We start from the raw sequence: 14,520 nt of genomic DNA, 5'->3' as shown, positions 1-14,520 counted from the left end.
AACACCGTTCTGTTGATGCATTTCATTTTCAAACTTATTCATTTATGTACCAGTATTTAGAAGTAGAAAAACTCTAACAGAAAAAATAAAGCTCATCTACAGCCACACCACACTGGATACGCCCAGTCTCATCTGATCTTGGAAGCTAAGCAGTGTTGGTCCTGGTTAGTACTTGGATAGGAGACCACCTGGGAATACAAGGAGCTGTAGATATTTTAATACTGCCAACACCATTCTGTTGATGCATTCCATTTTCAAACTTATTCATTTATGTACCAGTAGTTAGAAGTAGAAAAGCTCCAACAGAAACCACAAAGCTCATCTACAGCCACACCAAACTGGATATGCCCAATCTCATCTGATCTTGGAAGCTAGGCAGTGTTGGGCCTGGTTAGTACTTGGATAAGAGACCACCTGGGAATACAAGGTGCTGTAGGTATTTTTATACAGCCAACACCGTTCTATTGATGTATTCCATTTTCAAACATATTCATTTATGTACCAGTAGTAAGAAGTAGAAAGCTCCAACAGAAAAAACAAAGCTCATCTACAGCTACAATACACTGTATACGCCCAATCTCATCTGATCTAGGAAAATAAGTAGTGTTGGGCCTGGTTAGTACTTGGATAGGAGACCACCTGGGAATACAAGGAGCTGTAGATATTTTTATACTGCCAACACCGTTCTGTTGATGCATTCCATTTTCAAACTTATTCATTTATGTACCAGTAGTTAGAAGTAGAAAAGCTCCAACAGAAACCACAAAGCTCATGTACAGCCACAAACCACAAAGCTCATCTACAGCCACACCAAACTGGATATGCCCAATCTCATCTGATCTTGGAAGCTAGGCAGTGTTGGCCTGGTTAGTACTTGGATAGGAGACAACCTGGGAAAACAAGGTGCTGTAGGTATTTTTATACAGCCAACACCGTTCTGTTGATGTATTCCATTTTCAAACGTATTAATTTATGTACGAGTAGTAAGAAGTAGAAAAGCTCCAACAGAAAAAACTTAGCTCATCTACAGCCACACCACACTGTATACGCCCAATCTCATCTGATCTTGAAAAATAAGCAGTGTTGGGCCTGGTTAGTACTTGGATGGGAGACCACCTGGGAATACAAGGTGCTGTAGGTATTTTAATAATGCCAACACCATTCTGTTGATGCATTACATTTTCAAACTTATTTATTTATGTACCAGTAGTTAGAAGTAGAAAAGCTCCAACAGAAAAAACAAAGCTTATCTACAGCCACACCACACTGGATACGCCCAATCTCATCTGCTCTTGGAAGCTAAGCAGTGTTGGGCCTGGTTAGTACTTGGATGGGAGACCACCTGGGAATACAAGGTGCTGTAGGTATTTTTATACTGCCAACACTGTTCTGTTGATGCATTCCATTTTCAAACTTATTCATTTATGTACCAGTAGTTAGAGGTAGAACAGATCCAACAGAAAAAACAAAGCTCATTTACAGCCACACCACACTGGATACGCCCAATCTCATCTGATCTTGGAAGCTAAGCAGTGTTGGGCCTGGTTAGTACTTGGATGGGAGACCACCTGGGAATACAAGGTGCTGTAGGCATTTTCATACTGCCAACACCGTTCTGTTGATGCATTCCATTTTCAAACTTATTCATTTATGTACCAGTAGTTAGAAGTAGAAAAGCCCAACAGAAAAAAACAAAGCTCATCTATAGCCACACCACACTGAATATGCCCAATCTCATCTGATTTTGGAAGCTAAGCAGTGTTGGTCCTGGTTAGTACTTGGATGGGAGACCACCTGGGAATACAAGGTGCTGTAGATATTTTTATACTGCCAACACCGTTCAGTTGATGCATTCCATTTTCAAACTTATTCATTTATGTACCAGTAGAAGGAAGTACAAAAGCTCTAACAGAAACCACAAAGATCATCTACAGCCACACCAGACTGGATACGCCCAATCTCATCTGATCTTGGAAGCTAAGCGGTGTTGGGTCTGGTTAGTACTTGGATGGGAGACCACTTGGGAATACAAGGTGCTGGAGGTATTTTTAGACTGCCAACACCGTTCTGTTGATGCATTCCATTTTCAAAGTTATTCATTTATGTACAAGTAGTTAGAAGTAGAAAAGCTCTAGCTGAAAACACAAAGGTCATCTACAGCCACACCACACTGGATACGCCCAATCTCATCTGATCTTGGAAGCTAAGCAGTGTTGGGCCTGGTTAGTACTTGAATGGGAGACCACCTGGGAATACAAGGTGCTGGAGGTATTTTTATACTGCCAACACCATTCTGTTGATGCATTCCATTTTCAAACTTATTCATTTATGTACTAGTAGTTAGAAGTAGAAAAGCTCTTACAGAAACCAAAAAGCTAATCTACAGCAACACCACACTGGATACGCCCAATCTCATCTGATCTTGGAAGCTAAGCAGTGTTGGGCCTGGTTAGTACTTGGATGGGAGACCAACCGGGGAATACAAGGTGCTGTAGGTATTTTTATACTGCCAACACCATTCTGTTGATTCATTCCATTTTCAAACTTATTCATTTATGTACCAGTAGTTAGAAGTAGAAAAGCTCTAGCATAAACCACAAAGCTCATCTACAGCGACACCACACTGGATACACCCAATCTCATCTGATCTTGGAAGCTAAGCGGTGTTGGGCCTGGTTAGTACTTAGGTGGGAGACCACCTGGGTATACAAGGTGCTGTAGGTATATTTATACTGCCAACACCGTTCTGTTGATGCATTCCATTTTCAAACTTATTCATTTATGTACCAGTAGTTAGAAGTAGAAAAGCTCTAACAGAAACTGTAATGCTCATCTACAGTCACACCACACTAGATATGCCCAATCTCATCTGATCTTGGAAGCTAAGCAGTGTTGGGCCTGGTTAGTACTTGGATGGGAGACCACCTGGCATTACAAGGTGCTGTAGAAATTTTTAAACTGCCAACACCGTTCTGTTGATGCATTCCATTGTAAATCTTTTTCAATTATGTACCAGTAGTTAGAAGTAGACAATCTCTAACAGAAACCACAAAGATCATCTACAGCCACACCACACTGGATATGCCCAATCTCGTCTAGTTTTGGAAGATAAGCAATGTTGGGCCTGGTAAGTACTTGGATGGGAGACCACTTGGGAATACAAGGTGCTGTAGGTATTTTTATACTGCCAACACCGTTCTGTTGATGCATTCCATTTTCAACCTTATTCATTTATGTACCAGTAGGTAGAAGTAGAAAAGCTCCAACAGAAAAATCAATCCTCATCTACAGCCACACCACACTGGATACGCCCAATCTCATCTGATCTTGAAAGATAAGGCCTGTTGGGCCTGGTTAGTACTTGGATGGGAGACAGCCTGGGAATACAAGGTGCTGTAGGTATTTTCATACTGCCAACACCGTTCTATTGATGCATTCCATTTTCAAACTTATTCATTTATGTACCAGTAGTTAGAAGTAGAAAAGCTCTTACAGAAACCACAAAGCTGATCTACAGCCACACCACACTGGTTGCTCACAAACTCATCTAATCTTGGAAACTAAGCAGTGTAGTCCTGGTTAGTACTTGGATGGGAGACCACCTTGGAATACAAGGTGCTGTAGGTATTTTTATATTGCCAACACCGTTCTGTTGATGCATTCCATTTTCAAACTTATTCATTTATGTACCAGTAGTTAGAAGTAGAAAAGCTCCAACAGAAAAATCAAACCTCATCTACAGCCACACCACACTGGATACGCCCAATCTCATCTGATCCTGGATGCTAAGCAGTGTTGGACCTGGTTCGTACTTGGATGGGAGACCACCTGGGAATACAACGTGCTGTAGGTATTTTTATACTGCGAACACCATTCTGTTGATGCATTACATTTTCAAATGTATTCATTTATGTACCAGTAGGTAGAAGTAGAAAAGCTCCAACAGAAAACACAAAGATCATCTACAGCCACACCACACTGGATACGCCCAATCTCGTCTAGTTTTGGAAGATAAGCAATGTTGGGCCTGGTTAGTACTTGGATGGGAGACCACCTTGGAACACAAGGTGCTGTAGGTATTTTTATACTGCCAACACCGTTCTGTTAATGCAATCCATTTTCAAACTTATTCATTAATGTACCAGTAGTTAGAAGTAGAAAAGCTCCAACAGAAAAATTTAAAGCTCATTAACAGCCACAATACACTGTATACGCCCAATCTCATCTGATCTAGGAAAAAAAGTAGTGTTGGGCCTGGTTAGTACTTGGATGGGAGACCACCTGGGAATACAAGGTGCTGTAGGTATTTTAATAATGCCAACACCGTTCTATTGATGCATTACATTTTCAAACTTATTTATTTATGTACCAGTATTTAGAAGTAGAAAAGCTCCAACAGAAAAAACAAAGCTTATCTACAGCAACACCACACTGGATACGCCCAATCTCATCTGATCTTGGAAACTAAGCAGTGTTGGGCCTGGTTAGTACTTGGATGGGAGACCACCTGGGAATACAAGGTGCTGTAGGTATTTTTATACTGCCAACACCGTTCTGTTGATGCATTTCATTTTCAAACTTATTCATTTATGTACCAGTATTTAGAAGTAGAAAAACTCTAACAGAAAAAACAAAGCTCATCTACAGCCACACCACACTGGATACGCCCAGTCTCATCTGATCTTGGAAGCTAAGCAGTGTTGGTCCTGGTTAGTACTTGGATAGGAGACCACCTGGGAACACAAGGAGCTGTAGATATTTTTATACTGCCAACACCGTTCTGTTGATGCATTCCATTTTCAAACTTATTCATTTATGTACCAGTAGGTAGAAGTAGAAAAGCTCCATCAGAAACCACAAAGCTCATCTACAGCCACACCAAACTGGATATGCCCAATCTCATCTGATCTTGGAAGCTAGGCAGTGTTGGGCCTGGTTAGTACTTGGATAGGAGACAACCTGGGAAAACAAGGTGCTGTAGGTATTTTTATACAGCCAACACCGTTCTGTTGATGTATTCCATTTTCAAACGTATTCATTTAAGTACGAGTAGTAAGAAGTAGAAAAGCTCCAACAGAAAAAACTTAGCTCATCTACAGCCACACCACACTGTATACGCCCAATCTCATCTGATCTTGGAAAATAAGCAGTGTTGGGCCTGGTTAGTACTTGGATGGGAGACCACCTGGGAATACACGGTGCTGTAGGTATTTTAATAATGCCAACACCATTCTGTTGATGCATTACATTTTCAAACTTATTTATTTATGTACCAGTAGTTAGAAGTAGAAAAGCTCCAACAGAAAAAACAAAGCTGATCTACAGCCACACCACACTGGATACGCCCAATCTCATCTGCTCTTGGAAGCTAAGCAGTGTTGGGCCTGGTTAGTACTTGGATGGGAGACCACCTGGGAATACAAGGTGCTGTAGGTATTTTTATACTGCCAACACTGTTCTGTTGATGCATTCCATTTTCAAACTTATTCATTTATGTACCAGTAGTTAGAGGTAGAACAGATCCAACAGAAAAAACAAAGCTCATTTACAGCCACACCACACTGGATACGCCCAATCTCATCTGATCTTGGAAGCTAAGCAGTGTTGGGCCTGGTTAGTACTTGGATGGGAGACCACCTGGGAATACAAGGTGCTGTAGGCATTTTCATACTGCCAACACCGTTCTGTTGATGCATTCCATTTTCAAACTTATTCATTTATGTACCAGTAGTTAGAAGTAGAAAAGCCCAACAGAAAAAAACAAAGCTCATCTATAGCCACACCACATTGAATATGCCCAATCTCATCTGATTTTGGAAGCTAAGCAGTGTTGGTCCTGGTTAGTACTTGGATGGGAGACCACCTGGGAATACAAGGTTCTGTAGATATTTTTATACTGCCAACACCGTTCAGTTGATGCATTCCATTTTCAAACTTATTCATTTATGTACCAGTAGAAGGAAGTACAAAAGCTCTAACAGAAACCACAAAGATCATCTACAGCCACACCAGACTGGATACGCCCAATCTCATCTGATCTTAGAAGCTAAGCGGTGTTGGGTCTGGTTAGTACTTGGATGGGAGACCACTTGGGAATACAAGGTGCTGGAGGTATATTAATACTGCCAACACCGTTCTGTTGATGCATTCCATTTTCAAACTTATTCATTTATGTACCAGTAGTTAGAAGTAGAAAAGCTCTAGCTGAAAACACAAAGGTAATCTACAGCCACACCACACTGGATACGCCCAATCTCATCTGATCTTGGAAGCTAAGCAGTGTTGGGCCTGGTTAGTACTTGAATGGGAGACCACCTGGGAATACAAGGTGCTGGAGGTATTTTTATACTGCCAACACCATTCTGTTGATGCATTCCATTTTCAAACTTATTCATTTATGTACTAGTAGTTAGAAGTAGAAAAGCTCTTACAGAAACCAATAAGCTCATCTACAGCAACACCACACTGGATACGCCCAATCTCATCTGATCTTGGAAGCTAAGCAGTGTTGGGCCTGGTTAGTACTTGGATGGGAGACCAACCGGGGAATACAAGGTGCTGTAGGTATTTTTATACTGCCAACACCATTCTGTTGATTCATTCCATTTTCAAACTTATTCATTTATGTACCAGTAGTTAGAAGTAGAAAAGCTCTAGCATAAACCACAAAGCTCATCTACAGCGACACCACACTGGATACACCCAATCTCATCTGATCTTGGAAGCTAAGCGGTGTTGGGCCTGGTTAGTACTTAGGTGGGAGACCACCTGGGTATACAAGGTGCTGTAGGTATATTTATACTGCCAACACCGTTCTGTTGATGCATTCCATTTTCAAACTTATTCATTTATGTACCAGTAGTTAGAAGTACAAAAGCTCTAACAGAAACTGTAATGCTCATCTACAGTCACACCACACTAGATATGCCCAATCTCATCTGATTTTGGAAGCTAAGCAGTGTTGGGCCTGGTTAGTACTTGGATGGGAGACCACCTGGCATTACAAGGTGCTGTAGAAATTTTTAAACTGCCAACACCGTTCTGTTGATGCATTCCATTGTAAATCTTTTTCAATTATGTACCAGTAGTTAGAAGTAGACAATCTCTAACAGAAACCACAAAGATCATCTACAGCCACACCACACTGGATATGCCCAATCTCGTCTAGTTTTGGAAGATAAGCAATGTTGGGCCTGGTTAGTACTTGGATGGGAGACCACTTGGGAATACAAGGTGCTGTAGGTATTTTTATACTGCCAACACCGTTCTGTTGATGCATTCCATTTTCAACCTTATTCATTTATGTACCAGTAGGTAGAAGTAGAAAAGCTCCAACAGAAAAATCAATCCTCATCTACAGCCACACCACACTGGATACGCCCAATCTCATCTGATCTTGAAAGATAAGGCCTGTTGGGCCTGGTTAGTACTTGGATGGGAGACAGCCTGGGAATACAAGGTGCTGTAGGTATTTTTATACTGCCAACACCGTTCTATTGATGCATTCCATTTTCAAACTTATTCATTTATGTACCAGTAGTTATAAGTAGAAAAGCTCTTACAGAAACCACAAAGCTGATCTACAGCCACACCACACTGGTTGCTCACAAACTCATCTAATCTTGGAAACTAAGCAGTGTAGTCCTGGTTAGTACTTGGATGGGAGACCACCTTGGAATACAAGGTGCTGTAGGTATTTTTATATTGCCAACACCGTTCTGTTGATGCATTCCATTTTCAAACTTATTCATTTATGTACCAGTAGTTAGAAGTAGAAAAGCTCCAACAGAAAAATCAAAGCTCATGTACAGCCACACCACACTGGATACGCCCATTCTCATCTGATCCTGGATGCTAAGCAGTGTTGGACCTGGTTCGTACTTGGATGGGAGACCACCTGGGAATACAACGTGCTGTAGGTATTTTTATACTGCGAACACCATTCTGTTGATGCATTACATTTTCAAATGTATTCATTTATGTACCAGTAGTTAGAAGTAGAAAAGCTCCAACAGAAAACACAAAGATCATCTACAGCCACACCACACTGGATACGCCCAATCTCGTCTAGTTTTGGAAGATAAGCAAAGTTGGGCCTGGTTAGTACTTGGATGGGAGACCACCTGGGAACACAAGGTGCTGTAGGTATTTTTATACTGCCAACACCGTTCTGTTAATGCAATCCATTTTCAAACTTATTCATTAATGTACCAGTAGTTAGAAGTAGAAAAGCTCCAACAGAAAAATCAAAGCTCATTAACAGCCACAATACACTGTATACGCCCAATCTCATCTGATCTAGGAAAATAAGTAGTGTTGGGCCTGGTTAGTACTTGGATGGGAGACCACCTGGGAATACAAGGTGCTGTAGGTATTTTAATAGTGCCAACACCGTTCTATTGATGCATTACATTTTCAAACTTATTTATTTAAGTACCAGTAGTTAGAAGTAGAAAAGCTCCAACAGAAAAAACAAAGCTTATCTACAGCAACACCACACTGGATACGCCCAATCTCATCTGATCTTGGAAACTAAGCAGTGTTGGGCCTGGTTAGTACCTGGATGGGAGACCACCTGGGAATACAAGGTGCTGTAGGTATTTTTATACTGCCAACACCGTTCTGTTGATGCATTTCATTTTCAAACTTATTCATTTATGTACCAGTATTTAGAAGTAGAAAAGCTCCAACAGAAACCACAAAGATCATCTACAGCCACACCAAACTGGATATGCCCAATCTCATCTGATCTTGGAAGCTAGGCAGTTTTGGGCCTGGTTAGTACTTGAATAGGATACAACCTGGGAAAACAAGGTGCTGTAGGTATTTTTATACAGCCAACACCGTTCTGTTGATGTATTCCATTTTCAAACGTATTCATTTATGTACGAGTAGTAAGAAGTAGAAAAGCTCCAACAGAAAAAACAAAGCTCATCTACAGCCACACCACACTGTATACGCCCAATCTCATCTGATCTTGGAAAATAAGCAGTGTTGGGCCTGGTTAGTACTTGGATGAGAGACCACCTGGGAATACAAGGTGCTGTAGGTATTTTAATAATGCCAACACCATTCTGTTGATGCATTACATTTACAAAATTATTTATTTATGTACCAGTAGTTAGAAGTAGAAAAGCTCCAACAGAAAAAACAAAGCTTATCTACAGCCACACCACACTGGATACGCCCAATCTCATCTGCTCTTGGAAGCTAAGCAGTGTTGGGCCTGGTTAGTACTTGGATGGGAGACCACCTGGGAATACAAGGTGCTGTAGGTATTTTTATACTGCCAACACCGTTCTGTTGATGCATTCCATTTTCAAACTTATTCATTTATGTACCAGTAGTTAGAGGTAGAACAGATCCAACAGAAAAAACAAAGCTCATTTACAGCCACACCACACTGGATACGCCCAATCTCATCTGATCTTGGAAGCTAAGCAGTGTTGGGCCTGGTTAGTACTTGGATGGGAGACCAACCGGGGAATACAAGGTGCTGTAGGTATTTTTATACTGCCAACACCATTCTGTTGATGCATTCCATTTTCAAACTTATTCATTTATGTACCAGTAGTTAGAAGTAGATAAGCTCTAGCATAAACCACAAAGCTCATCTACAGCAACACCACACTGGATACACCCAATCTCATCTGATCTTGGAAGCTAAGCAGTGTTTTGGCCTGGTTAGTACTTAGGTGGGAGACCACCTGGGTATACAAGGTGCTGTAGGTATTTTAATAATGCCAACACCGTTCTGTTGATGCATTACATTTTCAAACTTATTTATTTATGTACCAGTAGTTAGAAGTAGAAAAGCTCCAACAGAAAAAACAAAGCTTATTAACAGCCACACCACACTGGATACGCCCAATCTCATCTGATCTTGGAAACTAAGCAGTGTTGGGCCTGGTTAGTACTTGGAAGTGAGACCACCTGGGAATACAAGGTGCTGTAGGTATTTTTATACTGCCAACACCGTTCTGTTGATGCATTCCATTTTCAAACTTATTCATTTATGTACCAGTAGTTAGTAGTAGATAAGTTCTAACAGAAACCACAAAGCTCATCTATAGCCACACCACACTGGATATGCCCAATCTCATCTGATATTGGAAGCTAAACAGTGTTGGGCTTGGTTAGTATTTGGATGGGTATCACCTGGGGAAACAAGGTGTTCTGGATATTTTCATACTGCCAACACCGTTCTGTTGATGCATTCCATTTTCACACTTATTCATTTATGTACAAGTAGTTAGAAGTAGATAAGCTCTAACAGAAACCACAAAGCTCATCTACAGCCACACCATACTGGATACGCCCAATCTCATCTGATCTTGGAAGCTAAACAGTGTTGGGCTTGGTTAGTATTTGGATGGGAGATCACCTGGGGAAACAAGGTGTTGTAGATATTTTCATACTGCCAACACCGTTCTGTTGATGCATTCCCTTTTCAAACTTATTCATTTATGTACAAGTAGTTAGAAGTAGATAAGCTCTAACAGAAACCACAAAGCTCATCTACAGCCACACCACACTGGATACGTCCAATCTCATCTGATCTTGGAAGCTAAGCAGTGTTGGGCATGGTAAGTACTTGGATAGGAGACCACCTGGGAATACAAAGTGCTTTAGGTATTTTTATACTGCCAACACCATTCTATTGATGCATTCCATTTTCAAACTTATTCATTTATGTACCAGTAGTTAGAAGTAGAAAAGCTCTAAAATAAACCACAAAGATCATCTACAGCCACACCACACTGGATATGCCCAATCTCATCTGATCTTGGAAGCTAAGCAGTGTTGGGCATGGTAAGTGCTTGGATAGGAGACCACCTGGGAATACAAAGTGCTTTTGGTATTTTTATGCTGCCAACACCATTCTGTTGATGCATTCCATTTTCAAACTTATTCATTTATGTACCAGTAGTCTGAAGTAGAAAAGCTCTAACAGAAACTGTAATGCTCATCTACAGTCACACCACACTAGATATGCCCAATATCATCTGATCTTGGAAGCTAAGCAGTGTTGGGCCTGGTTAGTACTTGGATGGGAGACCACCTGGCATTACAAGGTGCTGTAGATGTTTTTAAACTGCCAACACCGTTCTGTTGATGCATTCCATTGTAAATCTTTTTCAATTATGTACCAGTAGTGAGAAGTAGACAATCTCTAACAGAAACCACAAAGATCATGTACAGCAACACCACACTGGATATGCCCAATCTCGTCTAGTTTTGGAAGATAAGCAATGTTGGGCCTGGTTAGTACTTGGATGGGAGACCACCTGGGAATACAAGGTGCTGTAGGTATTTTTATACTGCCAACACCGTTCTGTTTATGCAATCCATTTTCAAACTTATTCATTAATGTACCAGTAGTTAGAAGTAGAAAAGCTCCAACAGAAAAATCAAAGCTCATCTACAGCCACACCACACTGGATAAGACCAATCTCATCTGATCTTGGAAGCTAAGCAGTGTTGGGCCTGGTTAGTACTTGGATGGGAGACCACCTGGGAATACAAGGTGCTGTAGGTATTTTTATACTGCCAACACCGTTCTGTTGATGCATTCCATTTTCAAACTTATTCATTTATGTACCAGTAGGTAGAAGTAGAAAAGCTCCAACAGAAAAATCAATCCTCATCTAGAGCCACACCGCACTGGATATGCCCAATCTCATCTGATCTTGGAAGCTAAGGCCTGTTGGGCCTGGTTAGTACTTGGATGGGAGACCACCTGGGAATACAAGGTGTTGTAGGTATTTTTATACTGCCAACACCGTTCTATTGATGCATTCCATTTTCAAACTTATTCATTTATGTACCAGTAGTTATAAGTAGAAAAGCTCTTACAGAAACCACAAAGCTGATCTACAGCCACACCACACTGGTTGCTTACAAACTCATCTAATCTTGGAAACTAAGCAGTGTAGTCCTGGTTAGTACTTGGATTTGAAACCACCTTGGAATACAAGGTACTGTAGGTATTTTTATATTGCAACACCATTCTGTTGATGCATTCCATTTTCAAACTTATTCATTTATGTACCAGTAGTTAGAAGTAGATAAGCTCTAACAGAAACCACAAAGCTCATCTACAGCCACACCACACTGGATACGCCCAATCTCATCTGATATTGGAAACTAAACAGTGTTGGGCTTGGTTAGTATTTGGATGGGAGATCACCTGGGGAAACAAGGTGGTGTAGATATTTTCATACTGCCAACACCGTTCTGTTGATGCATTCCATTTTCAAACTTATTAATTTATGTACAAGTAGTTAGAAGTAGATAAGCTCTAACAGAAACCACAAAGCTCATCTACAGCCACACGACACTGGATATGCCCAATCTCATCTGATCTTGGAAGCTAAGCAGTGTTGGGTCTGGTTAGTACTTGGATAGGAGGCCACCTGAGAATACAAGGTGATTTTGGTATTTTAATACTGCCAACACCGTTCTGTTGATGCATTCCATTTTTAAACTTATTCATTTATATACCAGTAGTTTGAAGTAGAAAAGCTCTAACAGAAACCGTAACCCTCATCTACAGCCACACCACACTAGATATGCCCATTCTCATCTGATCTTGGAAGCTAAGAAGTGTTGGTCATGGTTAGTATTTGGATGGGAGACCACCTGGCAATACAAGGTGCTGTGGGTATTTTTATACTGCCAACACCGTTCTGTTGATGCATTCCATTTTCAAACTTATACATTTATGTACCAGTAGTTAGAAGTAGAAAAACTCTAGCATAAACCACAAAGCTCATCTACAGCAACACCACACTGGATACACCCAATCTCATCTGATCTTGGAAGCTACTGTAAGCAGTGTTTTGGCCTGGTTAGTACTTAGGTGGGAGACCACCTGGGTATACAAGGTGCTGTAGGTATTTTAATAATGCCAACACCGTTCTGTTGATGCATTACATTTTCAAACTTATTTATTTATGTACCAGTAGTTAGAAGTAGAAAAGCTCCAACAGAAAAAAACAAAGCTTATCTACAGCCACACCACACTGGATACGCCCAATCTCATCTGATATTGGAAGCTAAACAGTGTTGGGCTTGGTTAGTATTTGGATGGGGATCACCTGGGGAAACAAGGTGTTGTAGATATTTTCATACTGCCAACACCGTTCTGTTGATGCATTCCCTTTTCAAACTTATTAATTTATGTACAAGTAGTTAGAAGTAGATAAGCTCTAACAGAAACCACAAAGCTCATCTACAGCCACACCATACTGGATACGCCCAATCTCATCTGATCTTGGAAGCTAAACAGTGTTGGGCTTGGTTAGTATTTGGATGGGAGATCACCTGGGGAAACAAGGTGTTGTAGATATTTTCATACTGCCAACACCGTTCTGTTGATGCATTCCCTTTTCAAACTTATTCATTTATGTACAAGTAGTTAGAAGTAGATAAGCTCTAACAGAAACCACAAAGCTCATCTACAGCCACACCACACTGGATACGTCCAATCTCATCTGATCTTGGAAGCTAAGCAGTGTTGGGCATGGTAAGTACTTGGATAGGAGACCACCTGGGAATACAAAGTGCTTTAGGTATTTTTATACTGCCAACACCATTCTATTGATGCATTCCATTTTCAAACTTATTCATTTATGTACCAGTAGTTAGAAGTAGAAAAGCTCTAAAATAAACCACAAAGATCATCTACAGCCACACCACACTGGATATGCCCAATCTCATCTGATCTTGGAAGCTAAGCAGTGTTGGGCATGGTAAGTGCTTGGATAGGAGACCACCTGGGAATACAAAGTGCTTTTGGTATTTTTATGCTGCCAACACCATTCTGTTGATGCATTCCATTTTCAAACTTATTCATTTATGTACCAGTAGTCTGAAGTAGAAAAGCTCTAACAGAAACTGTAATGCTCATCTACAGTCACACCACACTAGATATGCCCAATATCATCTGATCTTGGAAGCTAAGCAGTGTTGGGCCTGGTTAGTACTTGGATGGGAGACCACCTGGCATTACAAGGTGCTGTAGATGTTTTTAAACTGCCAACACCGTTCTGTTGATGCATTCCATTGTAAATCTTTTTCAATTATGTACCAGTAGTGAGAAGTAGACAATCTCTAACAGAAACCACAAAGATCATGTACAGCAACACCACACTGGATATGCCCAATCTCGTCTAGTTTTGGAAGATAAGCAATGTTGGGCCTGGTTAGTACTTGGATGGGAGACCACCTGGGAATACAAGGTGCTGTAGGTATTTTTATACTGCCAACACCGTTCTGTTTATGCAATCCATTTTCAAACTTATTCATTAATGTACCAGTAGTTAGAAGTAGAAAAGCTCCAACAGAAAAATCAAAGCTCATCTACAGCCACACCACACTGGATAAGACCAATCTCATCTGATCTTGGAAGCTAAGCAGTGTTGGGCCTGGTTAGTACTTGGATGGGAGACCACCTGGGAATACAAGGTGCTGTAGGTATTTTTATACTGCCAACACCGTTCTGTTGATGCATTCCAT

At 40.8% G+C, this 14,520-nt stretch overlaps 12 non-coding genes and 50 pseudogenes across 12 annotated transcripts; all 62 read left to right on the top strand.

Annotated features, from left to right (window-relative positions):
- Window positions 1–94: 94 nt before the first annotated feature.
- Window positions 95–213, top strand: LOC134944965 (5S ribosomal RNA; annotated as a pseudogene).
- Window positions 214–320: 107 nt separating this feature from the next.
- On the top strand, window positions 321–439 carry LOC134939013 (5S ribosomal RNA; annotated as a pseudogene).
- Window positions 440–545: 106 nt separating this feature from the next.
- LOC134950555 (5S ribosomal RNA) lies at window positions 546–664 on the top strand (annotated as a pseudogene).
- Window positions 665–797: 133 nt separating this feature from the next.
- On the top strand, window positions 798–915 carry LOC134940289 (5S ribosomal RNA; annotated as a pseudogene).
- Window positions 916–1,022: 107 nt separating this feature from the next.
- Window positions 1,023–1,141, top strand: LOC134947320 (5S ribosomal RNA; annotated as a pseudogene).
- A 107-nt stretch (window positions 1,142–1,248) lies between these two features.
- Window positions 1,249–1,367, top strand: LOC134954176 (5S ribosomal RNA). The gene has a single exon (XR_010185852.1). It is a non-coding gene; the product is annotated as a 5S ribosomal RNA (ribosomal RNA).
- Window positions 1,368–1,474: 107 nt separating this feature from the next.
- LOC134933187 (5S ribosomal RNA) lies at window positions 1,475–1,593 on the top strand. Its single transcript, XR_010179636.1, has one exon. It is a non-coding gene; the product is annotated as a 5S ribosomal RNA (ribosomal RNA).
- A 107-nt stretch (window positions 1,594–1,700) lies between these two features.
- Window positions 1,701–1,819, top strand: LOC134948537 (5S ribosomal RNA; annotated as a pseudogene).
- A 107-nt stretch (window positions 1,820–1,926) lies between these two features.
- Window positions 1,927–2,045, top strand: LOC134933346 (5S ribosomal RNA; annotated as a pseudogene).
- Window positions 2,046–2,152: 107 nt separating this feature from the next.
- LOC134936998 (5S ribosomal RNA) lies at window positions 2,153–2,271 on the top strand. Its single transcript, XR_010180563.1, has one exon. It is a non-coding gene; the product is annotated as a 5S ribosomal RNA (ribosomal RNA).
- A 107-nt stretch (window positions 2,272–2,378) lies between these two features.
- Window positions 2,379–2,498, top strand: LOC134951220 (5S ribosomal RNA; annotated as a pseudogene).
- Window positions 2,499–2,605: 107 nt separating this feature from the next.
- On the top strand, window positions 2,606–2,724 carry LOC134941184 (5S ribosomal RNA). Its single transcript, XR_010181416.1, has one exon. It is a non-coding gene; the product is annotated as a 5S ribosomal RNA (ribosomal RNA).
- A 107-nt stretch (window positions 2,725–2,831) lies between these two features.
- LOC134938493 (5S ribosomal RNA) lies at window positions 2,832–2,950 on the top strand (annotated as a pseudogene).
- Window positions 2,951–3,057: 107 nt separating this feature from the next.
- On the top strand, window positions 3,058–3,176 carry LOC134939912 (5S ribosomal RNA; annotated as a pseudogene).
- A 107-nt stretch (window positions 3,177–3,283) lies between these two features.
- On the top strand, window positions 3,284–3,402 carry LOC134944698 (5S ribosomal RNA; annotated as a pseudogene).
- A 107-nt stretch (window positions 3,403–3,509) lies between these two features.
- LOC134951906 (5S ribosomal RNA) lies at window positions 3,510–3,627 on the top strand (annotated as a pseudogene).
- Window positions 3,628–3,734: 107 nt separating this feature from the next.
- LOC134937219 (5S ribosomal RNA) lies at window positions 3,735–3,853 on the top strand (annotated as a pseudogene).
- A 107-nt stretch (window positions 3,854–3,960) lies between these two features.
- Window positions 3,961–4,079, top strand: LOC134939002 (5S ribosomal RNA; annotated as a pseudogene).
- A 108-nt stretch (window positions 4,080–4,187) lies between these two features.
- On the top strand, window positions 4,188–4,306 carry LOC134949740 (5S ribosomal RNA; annotated as a pseudogene).
- A 107-nt stretch (window positions 4,307–4,413) lies between these two features.
- LOC134937375 (5S ribosomal RNA) lies at window positions 4,414–4,532 on the top strand. The gene has a single exon (XR_010180571.1). It is a non-coding gene; the product is annotated as a 5S ribosomal RNA (ribosomal RNA).
- Window positions 4,533–4,639: 107 nt separating this feature from the next.
- On the top strand, window positions 4,640–4,758 carry LOC134947198 (5S ribosomal RNA; annotated as a pseudogene).
- Window positions 4,759–4,865: 107 nt separating this feature from the next.
- LOC134935823 (5S ribosomal RNA) lies at window positions 4,866–4,984 on the top strand (annotated as a pseudogene).
- A 107-nt stretch (window positions 4,985–5,091) lies between these two features.
- On the top strand, window positions 5,092–5,210 carry LOC134938349 (5S ribosomal RNA). The gene has a single exon (XR_010180921.1). It is a non-coding gene; the product is annotated as a 5S ribosomal RNA (ribosomal RNA).
- Window positions 5,211–5,317: 107 nt separating this feature from the next.
- Window positions 5,318–5,436, top strand: LOC134954054 (5S ribosomal RNA). The gene has a single exon (XR_010185851.1). It is a non-coding gene; the product is annotated as a 5S ribosomal RNA (ribosomal RNA).
- A 107-nt stretch (window positions 5,437–5,543) lies between these two features.
- LOC134933147 (5S ribosomal RNA) lies at window positions 5,544–5,662 on the top strand. The gene has a single exon (XR_010179622.1). It is a non-coding gene; the product is annotated as a 5S ribosomal RNA (ribosomal RNA).
- Window positions 5,663–5,769: 107 nt separating this feature from the next.
- LOC134933847 (5S ribosomal RNA) lies at window positions 5,770–5,888 on the top strand (annotated as a pseudogene).
- A 107-nt stretch (window positions 5,889–5,995) lies between these two features.
- On the top strand, window positions 5,996–6,114 carry LOC134937153 (5S ribosomal RNA; annotated as a pseudogene).
- Window positions 6,115–6,221: 107 nt separating this feature from the next.
- Window positions 6,222–6,340, top strand: LOC134936876 (5S ribosomal RNA). The gene has a single exon (XR_010180561.1). It is a non-coding gene; the product is annotated as a 5S ribosomal RNA (ribosomal RNA).
- Window positions 6,341–6,447: 107 nt separating this feature from the next.
- On the top strand, window positions 6,448–6,567 carry LOC134951088 (5S ribosomal RNA; annotated as a pseudogene).
- Window positions 6,568–6,674: 107 nt separating this feature from the next.
- On the top strand, window positions 6,675–6,793 carry LOC134941063 (5S ribosomal RNA). The gene has a single exon (XR_010181415.1). It is a non-coding gene; the product is annotated as a 5S ribosomal RNA (ribosomal RNA).
- A 107-nt stretch (window positions 6,794–6,900) lies between these two features.
- LOC134944748 (5S ribosomal RNA) lies at window positions 6,901–7,019 on the top strand (annotated as a pseudogene).
- A 107-nt stretch (window positions 7,020–7,126) lies between these two features.
- On the top strand, window positions 7,127–7,245 carry LOC134937707 (5S ribosomal RNA; annotated as a pseudogene).
- A 107-nt stretch (window positions 7,246–7,352) lies between these two features.
- Window positions 7,353–7,471, top strand: LOC134944694 (5S ribosomal RNA; annotated as a pseudogene).
- A 107-nt stretch (window positions 7,472–7,578) lies between these two features.
- On the top strand, window positions 7,579–7,696 carry LOC134951895 (5S ribosomal RNA; annotated as a pseudogene).
- Window positions 7,697–7,803: 107 nt separating this feature from the next.
- On the top strand, window positions 7,804–7,922 carry LOC134945287 (5S ribosomal RNA; annotated as a pseudogene).
- A 107-nt stretch (window positions 7,923–8,029) lies between these two features.
- LOC134939079 (5S ribosomal RNA) lies at window positions 8,030–8,148 on the top strand (annotated as a pseudogene).
- Window positions 8,149–8,255: 107 nt separating this feature from the next.
- On the top strand, window positions 8,256–8,374 carry LOC134947841 (5S ribosomal RNA; annotated as a pseudogene).
- Window positions 8,375–8,481: 107 nt separating this feature from the next.
- On the top strand, window positions 8,482–8,600 carry LOC134938471 (5S ribosomal RNA). The gene has a single exon (XR_010181023.1). It is a non-coding gene; the product is annotated as a 5S ribosomal RNA (ribosomal RNA).
- Window positions 8,601–8,707: 107 nt separating this feature from the next.
- LOC134935084 (5S ribosomal RNA) lies at window positions 8,708–8,826 on the top strand (annotated as a pseudogene).
- Window positions 8,827–8,933: 107 nt separating this feature from the next.
- On the top strand, window positions 8,934–9,052 carry LOC134953611 (5S ribosomal RNA; annotated as a pseudogene).
- Window positions 9,053–9,159: 107 nt separating this feature from the next.
- On the top strand, window positions 9,160–9,278 carry LOC134953933 (5S ribosomal RNA). The gene has a single exon (XR_010185849.1). It is a non-coding gene; the product is annotated as a 5S ribosomal RNA (ribosomal RNA).
- Window positions 9,279–9,385: 107 nt separating this feature from the next.
- LOC134949052 (5S ribosomal RNA) lies at window positions 9,386–9,505 on the top strand (annotated as a pseudogene).
- Window positions 9,506–9,612: 107 nt separating this feature from the next.
- Window positions 9,613–9,732, top strand: LOC134934129 (5S ribosomal RNA; annotated as a pseudogene).
- Window positions 9,733–9,839: 107 nt separating this feature from the next.
- LOC134934946 (5S ribosomal RNA) lies at window positions 9,840–9,958 on the top strand (annotated as a pseudogene).
- Window positions 9,959–10,290: 332 nt separating this feature from the next.
- LOC134934779 (5S ribosomal RNA) lies at window positions 10,291–10,409 on the top strand (annotated as a pseudogene).
- Window positions 10,410–10,516: 107 nt separating this feature from the next.
- LOC134936263 (5S ribosomal RNA) lies at window positions 10,517–10,635 on the top strand (annotated as a pseudogene).
- A 107-nt stretch (window positions 10,636–10,742) lies between these two features.
- On the top strand, window positions 10,743–10,861 carry LOC134945843 (5S ribosomal RNA; annotated as a pseudogene).
- A 107-nt stretch (window positions 10,862–10,968) lies between these two features.
- On the top strand, window positions 10,969–11,087 carry LOC134945388 (5S ribosomal RNA; annotated as a pseudogene).
- Window positions 11,088–11,194: 107 nt separating this feature from the next.
- LOC134946698 (5S ribosomal RNA) lies at window positions 11,195–11,313 on the top strand (annotated as a pseudogene).
- A 107-nt stretch (window positions 11,314–11,420) lies between these two features.
- Window positions 11,421–11,539, top strand: LOC134944267 (5S ribosomal RNA; annotated as a pseudogene).
- A 107-nt stretch (window positions 11,540–11,646) lies between these two features.
- LOC134939348 (5S ribosomal RNA) lies at window positions 11,647–11,765 on the top strand (annotated as a pseudogene).
- A 331-nt stretch (window positions 11,766–12,096) lies between these two features.
- On the top strand, window positions 12,097–12,215 carry LOC134948494 (5S ribosomal RNA; annotated as a pseudogene).
- Window positions 12,216–12,322: 107 nt separating this feature from the next.
- On the top strand, window positions 12,323–12,441 carry LOC134952648 (5S ribosomal RNA; annotated as a pseudogene).
- A 107-nt stretch (window positions 12,442–12,548) lies between these two features.
- LOC134947685 (5S ribosomal RNA) lies at window positions 12,549–12,667 on the top strand (annotated as a pseudogene).
- A 107-nt stretch (window positions 12,668–12,774) lies between these two features.
- LOC134952759 (5S ribosomal RNA) lies at window positions 12,775–12,899 on the top strand (annotated as a pseudogene).
- Window positions 12,900–13,007: 108 nt separating this feature from the next.
- Window positions 13,008–13,125, top strand: LOC134947465 (5S ribosomal RNA; annotated as a pseudogene).
- Window positions 13,126–13,232: 107 nt separating this feature from the next.
- On the top strand, window positions 13,233–13,351 carry LOC134934769 (5S ribosomal RNA; annotated as a pseudogene).
- A 107-nt stretch (window positions 13,352–13,458) lies between these two features.
- LOC134936258 (5S ribosomal RNA) lies at window positions 13,459–13,577 on the top strand (annotated as a pseudogene).
- A 107-nt stretch (window positions 13,578–13,684) lies between these two features.
- Window positions 13,685–13,803, top strand: LOC134945833 (5S ribosomal RNA; annotated as a pseudogene).
- A 107-nt stretch (window positions 13,804–13,910) lies between these two features.
- LOC134945383 (5S ribosomal RNA) lies at window positions 13,911–14,029 on the top strand (annotated as a pseudogene).
- A 107-nt stretch (window positions 14,030–14,136) lies between these two features.
- On the top strand, window positions 14,137–14,255 carry LOC134946687 (5S ribosomal RNA; annotated as a pseudogene).
- A 107-nt stretch (window positions 14,256–14,362) lies between these two features.
- LOC134944210 (5S ribosomal RNA) lies at window positions 14,363–14,481 on the top strand (annotated as a pseudogene).
- Window positions 14,482–14,520: the final 39 nt, after the last annotated feature.

This window comes from Pseudophryne corroboree, chromosome 1, assembly GCF_028390025.1.
Source record: "Pseudophryne corroboree isolate aPseCor3 chromosome 1, aPseCor3.hap2, whole genome shotgun sequence".
Lineage (NCBI taxonomy): Eukaryota > Metazoa > Chordata > Amphibia > Anura > Myobatrachidae > Pseudophryne > Pseudophryne corroboree.
This window is presented reverse-complemented; position numbering and strand designations above follow the sequence as displayed.